Source organism: Camelus dromedarius, chromosome 19 (genome assembly GCF_036321535.1).
Source record: "Camelus dromedarius isolate mCamDro1 chromosome 19, mCamDro1.pat, whole genome shotgun sequence".
Taxonomy (NCBI): domain Eukaryota; kingdom Metazoa; phylum Chordata; class Mammalia; order Artiodactyla; family Camelidae; genus Camelus; species Camelus dromedarius.
This window is the reverse complement of record NC_087454.1, coordinates 12,026,812-12,044,389: the sequence shown is the minus strand read 5'-3', so window position 1 is coordinate 12,044,389 and position 17,578 is coordinate 12,026,812. Positions and strand designations below refer to the sequence as shown.

The window sequence follows — 17,578 nt, the reverse complement described above, 5'->3', positions numbered from 1 at the left end:
CAGAGGGACTAGAAACTGATGAGACACAGCTTTCAAAGCATGGTCTTTAACAGGTACCACAAGCCATATGATCAGAAGTATCTCCAGGCATGAATAAGTGTATTTCACTTAGATTGTTGTGTTTTCAATTCAAGGAAGGGATCCAATCACAGTTGAGAAGTCTCTTGTGCCATGTTGCAAAAGCATTGATCACTTTTACTCTTTTTAATGTATGGTTTTCCATTTTTAAGTAACTACTACAGTAGGACATACTGAGTTTAGAAGTACTCATTACCAAGTAAATAGCAAATGTTAATAAAAATAAAACCTTAGTACAAGACCTCTCACATATGCCTAAAGGTGAAAAAACAAATTTAAAATTAAAATAATTAAATAAATTAACTTTGGTGCTCTTATGCCTCTTCAAATCATTTAACGCCCAGGTGACATCAGGGGAACATTACCAAAAAAACAAAAACATAATTGAGGTGACAAACATCAAAGTATTTTTCATTCTCAGGTCAAACAACATGAATTAAAAGTTACCATTCTAGTCTAAAATCACTTCTAAGCTTACTCGAATTCCTTCAGGACAGAAGCCACATCTTATTCATCTGTATATCCTCAGCACCTAGTCACTCGATACCACAGTGGATAACTTCTCTAATGTACATGGAGGAGAAAAAATATTCAGGGCCTGATTCACATCCATATTCACTTCCAGCAATTCAAAAGCTGAAAATATTGATAATTTGCTGTTGCTAAGGCACTTCAATAAATTAAGGCAGACATCCCCGAAAAAAGTCTCAGTACTCAGGCTACAGATATCTACTCCCCAAAGCTCCGATTGGCCCAATTCCCATCTCCAAAATAATCAGTTGCACAAAGTAGGTTTAGTTCCAAAACTGTGTGGACTTTGTTCCTCCACCAGCACCTGGGTTCAGCATGATTCCTGACCTCTACCTCAAACCAGAGATTTCAAACACTAAGAACCTCACTTAACAAGAAAGTAAAGTCATAAGTCAAAGCCAGGGGAAACTGAGAAGCTAGGGCTAGCAGAAACAGTACAGAGAAATGATTCTGATGCCCTTAAAAATGTTCCTAAACATCTAAAATACTAAAACAACTTTTTTTAAAGGAAAATTTAAGTAAACTTTCTCAGATTAAAAGTGTTTGTATTATTGAAGCAAAAGATGGTTTCCAGAAAGCTAAATGGCCTTACTATCTAGTTAAAATGAGCTTTTTTCTTTCTGATAGAGCATACTTTTCTCTCTGTTGTAGGGTTTGGCTCTGAAAACCTGGCTCATAACCTGGGAGATCCAAAAACTAATTATTATGTTTAAAAAAAGACATGTCTTAAACTGACCTAGTTTGGAAGCCTGGATGCCTTTAAATTGCCAATGAACGGAAACCATTCATGAGAATGGGCCTTTTGAATGCTGAGAATGTCCTTCGGGGCTCGGCACAAAGATATTTGGCATAGATGACTGTAAATATTTGTAAAACTCTGAGTAAATGGACAGTGTTTGACCACACTCAAACCTCACTTCCAGCACAGTACTGCAGAAGTAAGTTATCTAGGGTGATTGGGTTTTTTGGAGGGGGAGGTGAGGTTTTTTTCTTTTTGTTTTAAATAAAAAGCCAAGCAATATTATTCTGCTGTTCGACATCTTCTTAACATTTCCTCTACCATGAATTTCTTTATTCAAGACAGTTCCAATTGGTCAGAGGCTACTTTTGAAATCATTTGTTTTTTCTTTCCCACTTTACTAACTTCATGCCCACCACAAAGAATAAAATCCCAGTCACAGGTGTGCAAAAGGCAGGAGTTTCTGAAAATGTGGGCGTGGATTTCCTAATACAGTTATCTCCACGTGGCCTTGTGGCTCTGCTATAGATATATTTCTTTTTCTCTCCCTCTCTCATCCACTAGGTAGCTTCAGAAATACTTAAGGGAATATGAAAACAAATATATGTATATATATGCATGACTGGGACATTATGCTGTACACCAGAAATTGACATATTATAACTGACCATACATCAATTTAAAAAAAAGAAGAAGAATGAACCCTTGGTAAAAAAAAAAAAAAAAAAAAAGGAACGAAATAAAGACTGACAGACTTAAGGGACTGCTATCCATGGAAAGGACTTCGGTTGAGAAGGCTGGACAGAGAGTGGAGACAAGGGATCAACAGAGGAATAAGATGTGAAAGGGATTGGAGACTAAAAGACTCACCTTAGTGAAAGCTGCAGCAGCCAGATACTTTAATTAGCCAGCAACTCAGTGAAGACTGGCTGGATTCCTTCTGCCTCTTACCCACGCCCTAAAAACTGAGTCATCTCAAAGTTCATTTCTTTTGCTTCTGGGCCCTAGACACCCCCAACTGGCTGCTTCAGATATGTTAGATACATTGTTCTTTCATTCATACCTAGCAATGTTCAAATAAACATCCAGAAATACCACATTAGAAGAACACTGCTAGTCCTACTGAAATCCCAGCTAATAATATAAGAGACTTGCAGCAGAAAGAAATAAGAAAGTAAGACTATAGTGCAAGCATGAAGGCAGAAAACATTTTCCCAGAAAGGGGAATTAATCTCTGAGAAATCCAAACATGAGAAGTATATGCATCAGGAGTAGATTTACAGCAGAATCCCTTAAACTAATAAGAAAAACAAAAGATACCCTGGAAGGAGTAAGCTAAAGATACCTTTTCTCTGCTGATACAGAAATCAGTTTCATTTTAACTTAAACTAGAGAATAGCAGTATAGGATCAAAGTTTCATAGTTTTATCAGCAATTACACAACAAAATAACCAGCATAATACATGGCCAAGATCTCATGGATAACATAACATCTTATCCATATCTCTCTATGTCGCTATTGCTCCAAATAACAGAAGGTAAACAGCTGAGATTATGCCAACTCTGGTCTCCGCTGAAGACATTGAGAGGTTTGACCTAATATTGAAATTCACAATACACACCGTTTTGCTAGAAATTAAGCTAGTTTCTTTTTACCTTTACAAAGACATCTATTTTTAAAAGTTAACAGGTGTTTTAGGCATTCAGAATGAATTCAGTTCCATATGGATTAAGCACTGGAGGTAGAAAATAAAGCTAAAAACCACGGTATCAGAGTGAGTCTCCCGTCCTTTTTTTTCTTTTCTTAGCCCAACACCACTGCTGTCTCTCAATGCCTGCAGCGTTTAAAAAGCTTGCTAAACCTACCTGGCAGGAGAGCTACGTTCCACCCGGCCGCCGGGCTTCTCAGCAGCCTGCCTCGCGCGCAGCGTCCGCCAGGGCTGCTCGCACCCCCGGGAGGAGGAGCTGTTCCATTCTCTCCCCCTTCCTCCGTGCTCTGCGGCTGACAGCTTTGCACTCTGCAAGACTGCAACAGGGTTCGGGCTCCCAGACCTATGGGGCCGGAGGAGGAGGAGGAGTACCTATAATCGCCTCCTGCCTTTGGGCGCAGCTGCGATGCCCGGGAACCTTGCAGAGCGTGGGGCGCCGCACGCCAGCAGCCGCGCGTTTATTTATACAGGAAGCTCAGGCGCGGCACTTCCTACTTCCCATCTGGGTCTCACTTCAGCTGCAGGTGATAGTCTTAACTCTGTCTGAGCCCGGCTGCCAGCGCAGTCCAGCCCTCCTGCACTCGCTCCACGTCTCAGGACCTCTCTCTTGTCCTTCTGGGACGGCTACCGCAGAAATCCGGAGCGGGGTGGCCAGCAGCAGCCCCTAGTGTCCTTCATCCTGCCTAGCCTGGGACACTTCACCTACCGGCCTTCAGAGCTTGCTGCTTCTCTGCACGTGTCCTCCTAGGACACCTGGCTCCCTCCTTCACAGCTCTTTAAACCTCTTGCTTCTACTTCTAACAATCCAGACCTGCCTTCCCACCTTGCTAGGAAACTGTTCTTGTAAAAACACTTCCCATGCACATCTCATCCAGAACACCTTGTACAGGATTTGTCCTTTTGCGTCTAATGATAAAATTAGAACGCAGGCGAATCAAATCAGGACTGGCTTAGCTTACCTTTATGAAACAATGATTTTGCTTGAAGTGCTTTGTCAACAAGTTATGCGGGAACTGCTTAGAAACCTAACAGGTTGTAGTCCAGTTAAAGAAAATGTAACAAAGTAATCATCCAGAAGCTGTGGGGTACCACCATGTCCCTTCCTCACTCCAAAACCTGGACACTTAGTGTCTGTGTGATGTTTACAACACATTACATACCTACTCACTCCTCACACCCACCCCCTTCCCCCATGGGTCACAGTCACAATCCCAAATCTGTTCAAAGCTGCAATTTAGATACGTGGCTGTTGCTCTGACCAGGGAATTTTCTGTGCTCACTCCGCCACTTCACTCTGCTTTTGCAACCACGGTCAAGAATGTGCTTCCTGAAATGAAGGGACTCACAGCCCTTTGTGGAAGGGATCTGAGCATGCCAGTGAAGTATCAGCAGTAGGCACCGTTCCAAAGGACACAAGCAAACGGCTTCTCAGCTCGCCATGTTGAAGAAAACCTCAAGGTCAAAGCCAAGTGCTGAAGAACACAGTGCATCTCTGTGGACGATCATAGGACAGGCAGGAAGACCATTCCACGAGCGGGGGAGAAAGGGAAGGAAAGGGAGATAAGACGGTAAGAGAACACACAGTGGGGACCCCAAATAATAGAACTGAAGGCTCTTTGAGCTTGAAAAGTCCTTCTAGCTAGTTTAGTCCAAACACCTAATTTCAAAAATGAGGAAACCAATGTCCAGGGAGATTTAAGTGGCTTGCTTGAACCAGACAGGGGCAAAGCTGGAACTAGACCTAAATCTGTGTTAGATGAAAAAGGTTTATGTTAATGAAAACCACCCCATGGATGCCTAACTTCAAATTTAGCAGAAGCTTAGGTTCTGGGATAATCAATCTCAAGGTATTTTCTCAGTGTAGTGACGATTGTTGATGGACAGGAATCAGGAAAGATAAACAAAGCACCTTCGAAGAGGTTAATTTTTTCATTAGTGTCAATATAAAACTTTGGTGCCTTAAACCAAAGTTCAACACAGAGTCTACTTTTTAAATTACCATGCAATTAAATTATAATCTCTTATAATCTCTTGTCAACAGGATAAGGGAAGAAACTAATATGAATGAAAACGTGGGTTAAGCAATAATCATGCTGCTGCAAATAGCAAATGGGAAGAAAAATTATATTGTATAATTAAATAATATTGGCATTAATTATTTTCAACCATGCAAGTTTATAAAAACTGCAAATTTTAATAAGACTAAATAAACATGTAGAACGCGGTAGTATTATGTGAACAACTCTTTCAGATCTGTAATAAAAATAAAATTTAACCAAGGAGGTTAAAGACCTATACACTGAAACCATAAGACACTGATGAAAGAAACTGAAGAGACACAAATAAATGGAAAAACATTCCATGCTCATGGGTTAGAAGAATTAATATTCTTAGAATGTCCATGCTACCCAAAGCAATCTACAGATTCAATGCAATTCTATCAAAATTTCAATGGCATTTTTCACAGAAATAGAACGATCCTAAAATTTTTACAGAACCACAAAAGACCCCAGATAGACAAAGCACTCTTGAGAAAGAACAAAGCTGGAGGAATCACACTTCCTGATTTCAAACTGTATTACAAAGCTATCTTAATCAAAAATGAACACATTGAATCTGACTATACTTCAATTTCTTTAAATAATAATAAAATAAAACATGCAAGTTGCATATTTAAAAAAATACTCTTTCAGATCTGCCTAATGAATACACAGTGAGCATTCATTTTCGCAAGCATGTATTGATCTCCTCCAGACAAGTGGCTAGATGCTGAGAAGACAGACATAAGTTAGACACGGCCCCTGTCCTCAAAGAGCTCTCAGTCCAGGGAAGGAGTCAGACAAGCAAGTAAATTATCAGGGTACTATAATGTGTACATATGTGATACAAGAGACGAACACAGGACCACAGAGAAAAAATTAACTAAAGGAAGGGGGTTGGTGAAAAGAACCATGGGAGGCTTCCCTGAGAAAGTAACTTAAAGCTGAGGCTTCAAGTAGCCAAGTATGGAAGGTGGAGAAAGGTGAACCAGTCAAAGGCAACAGCCAGAGCAAATGCCTAGAGATGTCAGATTTTAGGTGACACTTTTCAAATTCAGACAGAGCAGATGCATTCACAATAAAAGAATGAGGGCCTGGACTAATTTAGTGCCAACGGGCATGGAAAGGAAATGAACAAATGGAGAGAGATTTCTGAAACAGAACTGATGGGACCTGATATCTGATTGGATGTAGAGGATGAAGGAGAGAGAACTGCTCAAGCTGCTGGCACCTCTAACTCAGAATGAGAATAAAGGAGAAGTAGCCATCAGGAAAATGATGATTCAATTTAAATCCTGCAGGATCCTAAGTGTCTCTGGGACACATAGAAGACTTGTCCAGAGAGATCTGGGGTAGAGGGTCTTTTAGGAATTGCCATCATTTAGGTGGTGCCTGTGGATGAGATTACAAAGAGGGAAGAAGGGGCTTTCCATCTAATACACACTCTTATCACCCACTCATTTTTATGTAACCTTAAACAAGTTATTTAACATACCCAAACTCATGCATAAAATAGGCATGATGATATTCATCTCATAGGTAGTTGTGAGGCTCAGTGAGAGGTTTGTAAAGTAGCTAGTTTGTGTCTGGTGGCACTATACCAGTCTTGAAGGTGGGGCAGTGAATGGCACCTCCTGAAATTGTGCAGTACACAACCTGTTCAGCTGGACAGGTTCAGCCTGGCCTGATACAGTCAATGTCATTCATCTTAGAAGGAAGGGAAAAGGAGAGAAAAAAGAGAAGATGATCAGAAAAGAGAATTCAAAGGAACACCAGTTTGGATTTTGTTTTTTTTTTTTAAAGGTAGGTAAAAGAGGATCCCTCATATAAGCCTAAGAAGGAACTGCTTCTTTTAGACTAGAAAAGTCAATGTAACATTTGATATCACAGACTGAGAAGTAAAATCCAGTCACTACAGTCTACAAAAATATTTTTCATCTTTCTGAGCAATGATAGTCGTGCTATTACAAATTGTTCACCAGAGATTGCAGTCATGTTGACCTTCATCACAATAGAGAATTTCCTAACCGCAACTACAGACTTTCCTAAAGAAAAGGAAAACAAAATCTTGACATTAATGGTTAAGTAATCCAAACCGTAGGAATTGTATTAACTTGTAACATACCTAAAGTCATATAAAAGCAAGACCAAAATAAATCTAAAGCATACTTATGAAGCCAAAAAATAAATATAGAAACCTAATTACTAGATATGTATAAGATACTTATGTAATACATATTATGTAATATGTAATATATTATATATATATGCACACACATATATATAAATACATTGTAGTCCTACAAAAGCAAGAAATCAACAAATGGAATTTCTTTTTTAAAAAATCATTATAATTAATATAAAGAAAAATCAAGATTCATTCTGATGCTACTAAAATCACTCTTTTCTACCTTGGTATGTAAGTTGGTAACACATACCTTAGACTTGACATCTTAATTATATCTTGCACTAAGACATTTTTAAAAATGTTTCTAATGATTTGTTTAGTTTCAAGAAATCAGGTGAAAGAACACAAGTATTGGGAAACCACCTTCTCCAACAGGTGCAATTCTCTCTTCACAGGAAAAGATTTAAGGCAAAGGTCATGGTGTTCTGCCACTGACAATTTGGCCATTTCTCATTTCCAAACAGCTACTATTTCATTCACATTCTTCTGTTGTATCTAACAATGCTCATCTTATACATAAACTCAACATTTATTGAGGGTATTGAGTATAGAACTAAAAATAACACACAATACAAAATGAGACTGAGAACATGACAAAAGACTACGATAGAAACTATGCCAGAGATTCCTTCGGGGTGGCATGGTGGTCAAACCACACAGAAAGTCAAAATATGACCTAGAAATGATCACCCAGCTACATCCAACTTGATAACAAAAGTTTTCAAAAAGCTGGAGGAGTGTCATTTTGGTTCTATTTCATACATGCAAGAGCATCTCGGCATCTCACAGAGTGAGTCAAAACCAGCTGGGTCCCAATAAGAAAAACTGCCATCACCACTGTTTCACACAAGAGCCCATCATAACTCGAGGCAGAGAGCTGAACGAGACCCTTAACATCCTACACATAACTCCACCAGCAAGCCAGGGTTACGGACCGATGAGAAAATGGAACTCAGCACTCTAGAAATTCACCTGACTAGAAGAAATGACTGCATTAGCCCTGAATTAAAATTCTCCACCGAAGAGTCAGATGAAATAGTCTTGAGAATCCTTATGCTTGCAAACTTTGCATGAGTCTTTCTACTAATATTATCTCCTCCAAATTCTTGCATATCAGACAAGCAATGAAAAAAAAACCCCAATGTTCCCATAAATTGTCATCCCAGCCAAAGTACCAACTGGTTTATAGAAAATGAGGACCCAGTCCTGTGCATCCATATATATTCCACATAGATAAAAGGACTCAGCTGAAATAAAAGTCAAACTATTTCTTGGCTTAAATCATGAGGAATTTTATTCTTGGCATTAAGAGTCCCATCTACAAGGACCACATTACCCATATGTGGGAATATTATAAATGCTGACTTTCCAGAGTGGGACTTTTATTTTGAAACACACCTTAAAAACTTAGGTTTTCTCTATGATATAGATGGCTGAGTCCCTTCTTTTCTGCCTTCTCCCTCTCCTTCATCTCCCACCTCTTCCAGAAAAAAAGTGAATTATAAAGTCCCCTGGAAACCAGAAGTCAGACAAAACTAACAAATACTATCATCTGCAACAGATCACAGAAACCAAAGTGAAGGACATGGATGCCCGGGCTGCATGATTGCTGGATGGAGCAGTGCAGGTACCTTGAGAGGCAAGGATGCAACACTATTTTATAAGAGGGGAAAAAAAAAATTCCCTCCACTGGGAAAGTCTGTTTGCCTCCCACATCTACCATGTGCCACCTGAAGTCCTCTACATCCTCCTCAGAAGGTCATAAGAGGGTTTGCTGTTGTTTCAATACATCCCCCCAGAGGACATGGCCACAGTCCTCACAAGGAACCCCTTAGGGACTTTTCTAGGTAATAACAATTGTAGCAAAACCCATAGCCTCTGTACCACAATGCTTGCATTTCTAACAAAAGAAATCTCAGAGAGGTCCTTCTTAGACATCAGTGTTCCCTAAGAGGATCTTTCTCAGTCCCCTTGGCCTCTGGCAAGGAATCATACTCAGATTAAATATATGAAGATCAGTTTAAATAAGCAATAACTGAAGTCATGTTACTTTTGTTGCAATGTGCCTTTTCCCAAAGGCCTCACAATGATTTTTAAACTCACATTACACCTGACCTGCATAACTATACCTATCTCACGGAAGTCACCATCACTAGCTGTAGGTAATTAATGATCTCATGAGGTCAGCAGTGAAGAAAATAATCTTTAATAATCTATTGCCCAGGGTGTCTCTAATCAGATACACAGGCTTCTCTTTCTTCCCTCCTCCAACTCAGCTCTCTCTTTATTCCTCGACCATGGAATTTACGGAGCACTCTAATTATTTATATGTCTGGCAGTAGTCTGTGAGAAGGGTGTCATAATATTTTTCTCATTTTCTACTCTCATCAGCCCCTTATTCACCCACGTATCAATGTTAACAGCCTATGGTGTCTTCTAAACATTTTTCTTTGTGCTCACTGCATCACGCTGACGTATGCTATACACGCAGACACATAAGCCACTTATCTTAGCTCTGGGAACTGTCTATTCATTTTCTCTGTCCATTTTGCTTTAGAAGAGTTTATACTTTCCCTGTCTATTCACAAGAGCTCTTTGTAAATTATAGACATTAACATTTTGCCTGCAATATATTTTACAAAGACTTTTCCCAGACAGAGCTGACGTCTATTGATTTATTTTGTTACTATTTCCATGAAATGGTTTTTGATGGTATATATTCTGATGTGCCTGACTTTTCTCACATAGCTTTTGGGGGTTCCAGTCTTGATTAAAGAGGTTTCCCAAGCTTTAGACAGTGTATGTGGGCTTCTCTAGATTCTCTTGTGAGATTTTTGAGCTTAATGTCTTTAATCCATCAAGGAATTATCTGTAAATAGTATATGATGAATCCTGTTACAGCTTATCCAGAGAACTACCTATCATCAGAACAATTTATTAAGTAATCCAGGATTTTCTCACTGAACTGCCCTGCAACATGTATCAAATACTCAGTTTTCTATATTTTGAATGATCTATTCTGAATTATCTATTTTTGAATGTATTCTCTGCCAATAGTCAATCTGTTGATTTCTAGGCCAATACTATTTTGATTATAGTGACTTTATAGCATTCTTATTTTTCACACTTTTCTGGGCTACAATGGGGCATTTATCAACATAAAACTTTATGATCATCATACACAATTTTTAAAAACCCAGGTTGTCAGTGTGTTTTTGAATTACTGGAAATGTATATATTATACACTTTTATGGTTTTATTATATTATTTAAGGAAGCATTTCCTCCCATTTCTTAGTGCTTATTGCTAGAATAGGGAAAAGCTTTCAATTTATACATTTATCTTGCATCCCTGCCATCTCCCCAAATATTTTATTAATTCTACTAGAGTGGCTGTTTTTTTTTTAATTTAGTCTCATTTTTGAGGGTTTGTATACAGTCATATCGTATCAGCAAGAGAAAAAGATTTTATCTCTTCTTTTCTAGTAAATATGTCAGCAATATAATTTGTTGTCTCACTTCATTTTCTAGGACATAAAAGATAATGATAAATAAAAATGCTGCTCATAGGCATTCTAATCGAGATCCTTATTTAATTGGTTTTAGTATTTTGCCATCTATAATGAAATTTGTTGTTAGTTTTTCACAAATAGTCTTTATTATGTCTAAAAAGTGTCCTTCTATTTAAGAGCTTTATTAGTTAGGAATAGTACTAAACTTTACCAAATGACTTTTTAGCAATTATTATATGATCATGTTATCTTTTTAAATTTTGGTATAATGGATTGGGTGCCTGGGTTTTCTGATACTGAACCAAATTTACATTCCTGGAATAATACCTTCTTGATCATACTGTATTGTCTGATACTGGTATTAAAGGTATACTGGCTTTATAATGTGAATTGGGGAGATCCTTGTCTTTTTCTATGATCTGGAAAAGTTTAAATAACATTGCAATTACCTGACTTTTAAAGACAGAATGACCATAAAATTCTTTATTCGAACCAGGACACTCTGAGAATAAAAGAAGCAGCTAATAAACAATTAAAACTGCATAACTTTTAAAATATACATTAATTGACAAAATAACTGGTTTTATTATATTGGTAGACTGAGAAAATAGTTCAATTCAAAAATTGTTTTCAAAAATAAAACTTAAAAAAGTTTGTATTTATTAATTTTTAAAAACTTCTGTATGTTACTTATCTTAATATTAAAAATATGACAAGGAAAATTATTCTTGGCAGATATTCAAGTACTTTAATCAGTTTGTCACTAATACTGGGTCATTGCTCTGTCTATGAAGGATGTTATATTATCAATATGATCTTTTTTAAATAAAAATTCCTTCAAAGGCACATTTCATAGTTGAAAAATATGAAATCATTGACACCTTCAATTTACTCTTTTCTATAGACCTTAATATTTTTAATTGAGAAGATACTCTCCTGAGTGCTCAAGTACCTAGTAAGCTCAGAGAAAATTCTACTAAATGGAGTATTTTCTTAATTCTCTTATGAATTAATTATGAGAATTCTACTAAATAGAGTATTTTTCTAAGTTCTCTCATGAAAAGCATTTATAAAGACACTGCGTTTGTGCATGTAACACCTTTGAGAAATATTGATACAAACCAAACACATCAATTAAATTGTATTTATTTATGATCCTTTTTAGTTTCACCAAAATTAGATACCCTGAAATGACAGGTCTTCAATCTATTTTGAATTCTGATTAAAAACAAATTTTTCCTATCAGCAATAGTACTTCTACGAAAAGATTCTTCCCACAAGTCCAGATATTCCACATGCAACTACAAAATTTCAAAATTAAATCCTGTATACCGCATTTGAGTTCTTATTTAATTTGCTCAGTTCCTACCTTGTATTTCTAAGGGTAAATTCTAGTGCCTTCCTATTTACAAGCTTTGTGTTCCATAACTGCAATTTGTACAGCTTCAAAAGCTGAATATTTTTCTTGCTCTGTTAGCTTTGATTAAAAATTTCCAACTGGTTTCAAACAAAAGTCAAGCCAAAATTAGAAGACTCTTTGCAAAAAACAGTCAATACTATCCACGGGCATTGATTTACAAAGCAGTTCTTCAAAGACTCAAAACATTTCTAAAATCTGACTCACAATGGACTCCAAAAAGAGAAAACTCATACTGCATGCTGAAGGATTTTTTATATTCAACAGCAGCTTCATCACAAAAATGTTGTAGGTTCAACTATTTAGTGAATGTAGAAAAAATATTTGTAAAATTTGGCAATTATTTCTATTTCTATTGCAGTTTGTTTGAAAGAAATAATGAGTTATATGTGCAGTTATAGCTCTGGTAGAGTGTGTGCCTAGCATGCACAATGTCCTGGGTTCAATCCCCAGCACCTCCATTAAAAATAAGTAAATAAAAACCTAATTGCCTCCCCCCCAAAAAATTAAAAATATATAGATAAATAATTTATATATATATATAAATATAGTTTTATATATATATATATATAAATTATATATATATATATAGTTAAAAGTTTCCCTTTGAGTAAAGTTTTGGTTATATGCTATGCCCTAAAGATTTAGATATAAAGTGTAATTTTTTATTGCTTTCTCTTTGTTTTTATTCTTTTATCAAAAGTTTATCTGGGAGAGCATTTCTTAGTTTCCAAGAGGTTTGGGGGGGTCATAGTTTTATTATTAATTTCTAATTTAATTGGGTTATGATGAGGGAATGTGATCTTAAAAAAACTCTACTTTTTATATTTGTTATAGTTTTGCTTGTTTTTGGCCAAAGTAGCTTATTAATTCTATTTCTAGTAACTAGGGTTTGGAAAGTTGCACATCTCCAAAGAAATGCTCCCTGAAAGGTGACTTGGTGATGTGACCAGGTAACCTGCCCTGCTTACCTGAAGGCTAACTCCAAGTAGTAACAATGGCTCATGTTACAAAAGAATTCTAACTTGCAAATCTGGAACCATCACAGCTTGAGGTAGAAAACAAGGCAATTAATTATTTTTAACAGCCAGATGATTGTATCACCTAGGAATTTAATCAAAACAAACCAAAGACATGCAATACTTCTGAATGGTGCCCAGCAAGCACCTCGCTTAAGTGTTCATTTTCAACATGCCATCTCAATTCCTCCTCGTTATCAATAGGGCAGTCCTTAGCATCAGGCAGACCTGCTGTCCATCTACAAATCCAAGAGAAACACATTTACCTTGCACGTCAAGAGTGCCTCAGCATGATTCACTGAAATCAGGAGTTGAAAGAGGCTAGAACTATTTTAAATGCAAGTAACTGTTAAAATATTTAGTCCCACCAAAGCTTTGAAGATTCTGTGCTCAAATCAGATCAGTCTTGGTGACCTAAGGCTCAGACAATGAGCACATTGAAGAGAGGAAATCTTGTTTAAAATCACCAAGGAAATTCCAAAGTCTTACAAAAGAATTAGCAGCTATTTCAGCAAAGATACACTTGGAAGCAGGATGTTGTTTTCTTAAAGTTTCTCCTGAAAGTTCAGAAAGGTAAAGTGGAAACTTCCACAGGCCTGGTGAGTTTGAGGAAGAAATAGATTACCTTCTTGAGCACCTACTGTGTGCCAGGCAAGGTACTTAGTACTAAGCATTTTGCATACATTATCTCTTTTAATCTTCAGAAAAGTCATCATTATAGAAAATAATTTGTTTATCTACTTGCATTATTAAATTGGTTAGTAACTGATATACAGAAAAGGCTCACAAAAACATAAGTTTGGCTATAGAGTTCTCTCGTGATATACTCCATTGAGGGTTAAATTAAGACTCCAGTATTTTGACCTCTAAGTTAGGAAGAATCCATTAAAACTTCTAAGATTGCAGGCTGTGATTTCAGCAAACTTTTGTTTCAAACAGGGGCCGATATACCAATCCATTTACTTTGAAATAATTGTTAGCTAAGAATTAATTAAATTGTTACCTAAGTATTAATCAAATGACCTCATGAGATTAATCCCACCTTGTATTATACAACCAATGCATCACAAAGGTAATTCTGACTAATAACCTAAATAATTTAATTGGCACAAAATTCAAGGTAACATATAACCCGCCTTCTTTTTTAGATTCACCTTCTGCCCTTTTCACTTTACATCTAAGCTTCAGCCATGCTAAGCTATTTTCAGGCACTCCGAATTTCTTTTTTTTTTAATATATATGTATTTTTTTATTGAAGTAAAGTCAGTTTACAATGTGTCAATTTCTGGTGTACACACAATACTTCAGTCATATAGGAACATACATATATTCATTTTCAAATTCTTTTTAACCATAAGTTACTACAAGATATTGAATATAGTTCCCTGTGCTATACAGTAGAAACTTGTTGTTTATCTCATTCACAAATTCCATTTCACAAATGATTCTCTATTTGCCCAGGTCATTCTTCCCCCACCTTTTTCACCTGATGAATAGTTCTTCATCTCCCAAAATGTCACTCAAAATGTATCTTTTCTGGGACACCTCCCTCCACCTACCTCCTCCCCCATCCGGTTAGAGGGCATCCTCTGGTCTTCCTTAGTACAGAGCTCTTACTCTATTAGAGCACCCATTCCTTCATTCAGTAAACATTTATTAAGCTCCTATTACCTACCAGGTTCTTTATTAGGTGCTGGGAATACAAATATAAATAAAACATAAGACTTCAAGCAGTGTAGGAAAAGAGAGTCACATATACCAGTCAGAGCAGTGCCACCCGGATCCAGGAAGGCAGCTGTGGAGCCCCGCCCTGCAGGACAGGAAGAGTTTAATGGGTAGAAGTGGGAAAAGCCAACAAGGAGGAGGCTGGGAAAAAGCTATTGCATGGGCACAGGTAGACAGATGGACAACAGATTAGCTGTGCTGATGGCAGAAAAAATTGCTCCAGCCAAGGCATTTGATTTAAAAAAAAAAACTTTAAAATGACTCATTTTTAAACTTGTTCAAGCTACTATAGAAGCAAACAACAATCATAGAAAGTCAATCCTAACTTTATTCCTAATTGTTGTTAATACCCAGTGCTTTCTTAAACCCAAAGAGGCTTATTAGTGACATGTTAAAACTTTCAAATTTTATGTAAAGACCAAAAGGGTATTTTATGACTGCTCTGACAGGCATTAGGGAATAAAGATAAATTGTTCAGTCATGTAAGACAGTAACATACCAAACAGATATGAGGTGAGCAGGGAATAGGGGGCCCTTGACAAGACTCTGTCTTCCTTTCCTATGACCTAACGCAGACAGACAGGCTGAAACTCTCTTCAGTGGTTATGTGGAAAACCACCAATCCAAAATTATATCCTCTTTGTCCAACAGAGACAAAAGTTTTCAGACTGACCAGTATTATTACATAGTTACTAAAATCCTGAGAAAAAAATTCAAGTCTTCTTCTTTAATTGAAGTGCCATCAGTTACAATGTGTCCATTTCTGTTATACAGCAGTGTCGCAGTCACGCATAGACATACGTATATTCGTTTTCATATTCCAATCTTTTTTAATCTGCAATTTTTACACAGGTTCCTAGAGGACCTTGGACAACATAGATGTTGCAGTACGTGCCTACAGCTACTGAAACTGGAAATGAAGGAGCAGAAATCAGACACCATCATCCTCAAAAGAATGCGGTAAACGTGGGTGGCCACCTGCCCAGTTCATGCTGATAGTTTCAGTTTAACAGTTCCAGTTGCTCCAGATGTTGATATCACAACAGCTTACGCCACTTATCAGAAAACATGGTAGCAGTAAGTGCCCCCACGTAAGCCGAGGCACTGAGATCCACACCATGCCCTGAACTATGCTATGCTTTATTTTAAACTGCATTCAAGAAACTAAAATGGAGGATGAAATGACAAAGGAGTGAACATTATCACCCCTCTCCTAGAAGGACTGAGTAAAAGGCATTGAGCACAATACCGTAGGTTTATAAATAAATCTTTAAATGAATTAATCCTTGCTACAATATATTATGATACAAACTGTTCTGTTATAGAGTAAGGATAGTTCTAACCTCTAAAAACTAATCAAAACCTAGGTTGCTATAGCAATGTGGCATCAACTTAGTGCCTTCACAAACATCCTCTCATTGAATACACACAACCACCTTTCAACTGAAGTTGTACAATTACAGATGAGAAAACTGAGCACTGAAAAATGAACTGACTTTCCTTGGGTCAAACAAGCAGTTATCGGCATAACTTGAACTAGAACGAAGAACCAAGTCAAGTGATTTCCTGTTCCAACACTCTTGCTTCCCCAAAACCAACTTACAGGTGGAATAAAGCTCCCCTTGTTCACCCATCAGGATCTTTTCTGGAAGTAGGACAGAAACAGAAGGTTGGTGTAAAACTTTTCATTCTATTTTTTTTAAACACCTACTTTAGGCAAAAAGTCAGGTGTTGTGCCAAAACAAATTAGACAGCAATACTCCTAATCTTAGCAAAAGCCTAATCTCAACCGAGAACAAAGAAGCATACATTGAGAAGAGAATTCAGCAACTCTGAGTAGGTTACTTCTCAGCATCACCTTCTGCAAGAAGGAAAGGGCAAGTTTCCTGGAAGTGTGAGTGGTCAAAGAGTATAACTCAAAGACTATTTTAGTACAAGATCCTGTTTCACCCTTGTTGTTCATCTGTTTCGCTGAGAATGTGAAGTTGTCTGGGTCCAAGTCAAAAAAGGGGATGAAGTCATCTGCTAAAGCCATGAATGCAAGAGCCCCACGAAGGCACACAGTGATTACATAGCACGGCCATGCACACCTTCCCGTTGTCTGGCTGGACTTCTATGCAGTCATCCTGCCTCACCCCAGGGAGGTGAACTCAGGAATCCGCTAAACAAATGGGGAATACTGTAAAATTCATTATTAATTTTACTACAGGCTACTCGAAGGGAAAGAACAACTCAACTGCATATAAGAAAAAATAGTTCATAAATATTTTACACACAGGCATTGACTAACGAATGACAATATCTGTTTATCAAATGTTGCAACTCATGATTCTTCCCTCTCTGCTCCTCCTCCCCAGACTTCCCTGTTTTTCCTACGGGAGTCACTAAGGATGTCCAACTCACTGCTCTCCACCCTACCCTCCCTTTTCTGCCATCTAGTCCGACTGCATCTTTCAATACCTGGCACCCACAACTATCAACCACCCACACACCTCCATGGTTTCTCTCTGCTTTCTTTAGAGTGAGAAAAAAAATGGAAAGTCCAGATAGCATCAAACTTTAGAGAAATGTAGGAGAGTTAGTATTTAGGAAGCTAGTGAATTCAGGGCTTTAGACATAGAA

General features: G+C 37.4%; 1 protein-coding gene across 5 annotated transcripts in view; it reads right to left on the bottom strand.

Moving 5' to 3' along the window:
- Positions 1-17,578, bottom strand: part of RNF144B (ring finger protein 144B) — a 133,699-nt gene that overhangs the window by 62,774 nt on the left and 53,347 nt on the right. For 2 of the 5 annotated variants that reach the window (XR_010376818.1, XM_031435144.2), the window contains exon 1: positions 3,215-3,915. The exons of 2 other annotated variants lie outside the window; for them this stretch is intronic. The gene's annotated coding sequence lies outside the window, so the exon portion shown is untranslated. Of the gene's footprint in view, positions 1-2,218; positions 2,458-3,214; positions 3,916-17,578 lie in introns of those variants that run through there. One more of the 5 variants, XM_031435147.2, reaches the window with a different exon arrangement.